Below are 4,823 nucleotides of genomic sequence, written 5' to 3'. Positions count from 1 at the left end.
AAATTAGAAATTTTGTGTAGCTGGCTTTCTGGCTTTTTAAAATTTCAAAGACCTGATCTCATGTATAGTATAGTGATATAGACAACAATTTATTGTATTATAACCATCAAAGTTGCTAAGAGACTAGAACTTAATTATTCCAACCACTAAAATGAAATTATAGTTATATAACATGATAGAAGTCTAATTATCGTTACAGTGATGGTCACACTACAATATAAAATGTATCAAATTGACATGTTGTATACCTTAAATTTACACAATGTTATATCTCAAGTGTATTTCAATAAAAATTTTCTTAAAGAGCTGAGGACGTTGGCCTACATTCTCAAATGATAAAAATCCCCTGGAGCTGGGGAGCACAGCCCCCTTCAGACGGCGTAGTTCATCCCCGCCGTCACATGGCTTCTTCATTCATTACATGAAGAGCCTGGCCCTGCAGGATGTGGACTAGACAGCCTTGCTGTGGAGAGGTCTATTCACAGCACCAGATTAGAAACGTCAATAGTCTCAAGGCCATTTTCCTGAGCTGCCAGTCAGAGCCTTTACAAGGGATGGTCCTTCCGTCTCATCTTTTTTATCATCTTACCTTTCTCCACTTATCTTTCTCTACTCCCTATCATCCTCCTGTTTCCATTCCAACTACTGGCCTTTCCCTGAATATAAAGTACACTATTCTCTATCTAAAATACTCATTGAATCCTAAATACAATGTGTACATGTTGATATTCATGATTTTATATATACTACTGATTTACCTTGCCCAAAGGACCTTATCATAGTATCCCTACTCCCAGGGCACCTTTCTACATACTTTCCTGTCAGTTCTAATACCACTGCTTTTTTCATTGAAGTATAGTTGATTTACAGTGTTACAGGAGTACAGCAAAGTGAAGTGCAGCCCTTGGTTCTTAGGATCTCTTAGTCCTCGACGACGCCCCAGTTCTTGGAATACTGACCAAGTATGGCATCCACTGGGAGGATTTTTCCAAGGAGAAATCAAAGGAATTAAAATCACAAAGGAAGTACAACAGCATACTTACCTTGTAACCAAGATGTATAGCAAATGATCCTCTGAAAGTAGTATATGCAGTCCAGTATATCATTCTGGGATTCTTCCTATAAAAAGTATCAGAAAGACCAATTAAAAGTTGATAAACTCACATGACAAAAAGCTGAGAAATGCATCCTGGGGTTGGTTATGTCAGGAGTACAGCATTGCCATCATGGGCTTGCATGGATCCTGTATTCTCACCTTGCCATCCTCTAAATCCTCCCTTCGTGGTCTCGAGGTGGTTATTACACTTCCAGGGAGCAAATGAAGACAATGTCTTGCCAAAACAGTTAATATTTTTCATGAATCTGTTTTTTATGAGGGAGGAAATCCATTCCAAGAAGTCTCCCAGCAGTCTCCCACTAGGTCACTTGACCACGCTTGGATCTCAGGCTTGGCTCTCCCTGGAAGAAGGAGTGGGAATATAGTATCTGGCATTGTCAGACCTATACGTAGCCGGAATGGAGGCGGGGCTGTGGGCTGTGGAGGGAGGATGGTTATTTTGAAGGCGACCAAGGACGCCTACCCGCTCTCCCGGAACACAAAGACTTAAGTCAATGGTAAAGGACCATTGGCCCTTCAGTGTTTCCCAGTGGAACGGCTGTGTTCTAGACTAAGGCTATCAGAGCACCCGGTTCACACTGTGGACACTGACTGCTTTTTTCTTACCTGCTCTTAGTCTGATCTGATTTCTATCTAAATACTGGATGCTGCACCACGTCTCCAATCTTGCTTTTGTCTCCTTCTACTCGATGTTTGAGCTAATTTCTCTGGGTCTGACTCTCAAGACTTTCTCACACTCCAGCTTACCCTTACACACCTGGCTTCTCCTATTACCTTGTTAGGTGATGTAGGAGGCTGGGGACCCACGCAGGCAGCCCGGGCTGCCTGACGACAGCAGAGCCATTGGCCACGCCCTTCCCTTCTGGTAGCGTCCGCGTGGAGCATGCACTTTGTGCAGCAGGACACCACCACATAATCAACCAGGAACCATCCTCTCTTCCATTACCAGCTGTGACGGAAATTAGGAAGAAAATATTTAGGGACAGAGGATTAGAAATAAGACAAGAAATTTACAATAATAGAAAAGAAGACCATTGCTCTTTCGCTCCCCCTTCCCTCAAAACAAAAATATCCCACATATTATGTGATCCCATTGATATAAAATGCACAGAGCAGGCAAATCCATAGAGACAGAAAGCAGATCAGTGGTTTCCAGGGGCTGGGAGAGGTTGGGGAGAAGTGGGGAGTGACTGCTAATGAGTATGGATTTGGGGGGATGTGATGAAAATGCTCTAAAATTGATTGTGGTGAGAGTTACAAACTCTGTGAATATACTAAAACCCATTGAATTGTACACTTTAAATGGGTGAACTATAAATATGTAAATTATACCTCAATAAAGCTGTTTAAAAAAAGAATTTATGTGAGTTTTTTTTTAAAGTCATTCATTGAATTCCAATGGTATGATTGCAGTCTCATAACCCACATTTCCAGTTAGCCAATTCCTGGAATGTTACAAAAGAAGATATGAGAATTTTCCAGAACTCTGGTGGTGTAGAGGCATTTCCGCCCTTCTGTGTTCAAACCCAGTATGTCACTTGAGTGAATAGAATGGATACTGTCTGTCTTGAGCAAAATTGCACACACTGTTGCCCCATAGATTTTCAGTCCTTAGTGATGTGATTTCCAGGATAAAAAAATAATCCTTTAAATTAATACTCAATTCCTAGATTAAATCAGTGGTCTTACATCATTATCACAGAAATATAATCCATTAAGTGCTTAGTTTGTGGCATGTTAACAAGCTCTGTCTACTGGGAGTTTTCGGTCTATGATAGATCAGGAACAATATCACTTTAATAACTGTCTGAATAGCATTTTTCTTTGTGTGGAAATGAATGTTTCAATCTAGTTTTTGTATGTGAACATCCTGGTAATCTAACTCAAGGGAGAAGTTTATATTTTCTAACAGATAATACTATCTTCAGTATATAAAGGGAACATGTTATTGCCACGGATATTTTGTAAGTTTCTCAGTGGCTTCCCAGAATCTTTCCAACAATTACTCTGGGTGAATGCTACTGAACAGCCACACTTGCAGCTCTGAACTTCAGAGCTTAAATTGTTCCTCTAATAGCTTTAACCTCCTTTACAATACAATGGAAAATGCTAAACATTCATTGTCTAGAGCAGGTTCTTTAATTCTTTATCAAGTTATAATAATTCCAAGGTGTTTACTTATCCTATGCATATCTGCATATGTATGTTTTGGCCCCAAATTTGGGGAGGGTAGGCTATAAAGTGCAGCATTTTACTTGATTTTATCTTCCCCAGAAGCTCCCTTAAAAACTAAAAATTTTGTAAATTAAAAAACGTCCTGGGGGCTTCCCTGGTGGCGCAGTGGTTGAGAGTCCACCTGCCGATGCAGGGGACGCGGGTTCGAGCCCCGGTCTGGGGGGAATCCCACATGCCGCGGAGCTGCTGCGCCCGTGAGCCATGGCCGCTGCGCCTGCGCGTCCGGAGCCTGTGCTCCGCGACGGGAGAGGCCACAACAGTGAGAGGCCCGCCTACCGCAAAAACAAAACAAAACAAACAAAACAAACAAACAAACAAAAAGTCCTGTGACGCTAGAGATACGGTCATGACCAAGGTAGAAATAATCCCTATGTCATAAAGCTTATGTTCTGGGGACCTTCCTGGTGGCTCAGTCGTTAAGAATCCCCCTGCCAATGCGGGCGACACGGGTTTGAGACCCGGTCTGGGAAGATCCCACATGCCACGGAGCAAAAAAAAGAAAAAAAAAGAAAAAATCCTGTGAGACATGAAAAAGGTATTTAAGTGAAAATAATGGATGAGGAAAGAAGTGTTCAAAAGAAGAAAAAAAGAGTTGGCAGCACAGTGAAAATAGATGGTAAGGAGAAATGCCATCCAAAGTTAGGAGAATTGGGAATTTAAAGTTCTTTAAATAAGTCACAGGTTATTAGAACCATAAACAAATATAGGACAAAAACCTGTCATATTTTGGGTTAAGAAACTAAGACCCGGAGAGAGTAATGGCTTTCCTAAGGTGACATGCTAGAATTTGATCTGTGATTCAGAAATAACACTAGCATCTTTCATGCCATCTCTCTATCCAGCTTAACCTAACCGGTTTGAATGTTGCTATAAATCTGTTGTAAAAGAAAAAATAGTCTGTTCTTTATCCATCCCATAAGCCACAAACGTCTGTAGAGAAGTTACTATGGTGGGTCTAGTCCCCCTCCATCCCCAGGCTGTTTCCTGCTTCCATGTGGAGCCGTCCCACCACGCACCCAGGGGGCCAACACACAGTTCTGGCTGTCCTCCCAGGCTTCGGAGTCCAGGAGTTACCAGGTCTGGTTGACTCGCTCTTTCAATAATAATAGCCTTAGCATCCTCCTCTACTTTTTCATCCCATGATTAATTAGGCTCTAACAAATTCGTATATTGACCATATGTGTAACTTCCTAACTGATATTTCTACCACCTGTGGCCTCTGGTCCAGGCCGCTCACTGCTGTCAAATCTTGTATTACTTTTCTGTTTAAAAATCTTCAGAGGAGGGCTTCCCTGGTGGCGCAGTGGTTGAGAGTCCACCTGCCGATGTAGGGGACGCGGGTTCGTGCCCCGGTCCGGGAGGATCCCGCATGCTGCGGAGCGGCTGGGCCCATAAGCCATGGCCGCTGAGCCTGCGCGTCCGGAGCCTGTGCTCCGCAACGGGAGAGGCCACAGCAGTGAGAGGCCCGCAT

Source organism: Physeter macrocephalus, chromosome 2 (assembly GCF_002837175.3).
Source record: "Physeter macrocephalus isolate SW-GA chromosome 2, ASM283717v5, whole genome shotgun sequence".
Taxonomy (NCBI): domain Eukaryota; kingdom Metazoa; phylum Chordata; class Mammalia; order Artiodactyla; family Physeteridae; genus Physeter; species Physeter macrocephalus.
This window is presented reverse-complemented; position numbering follows the sequence as displayed.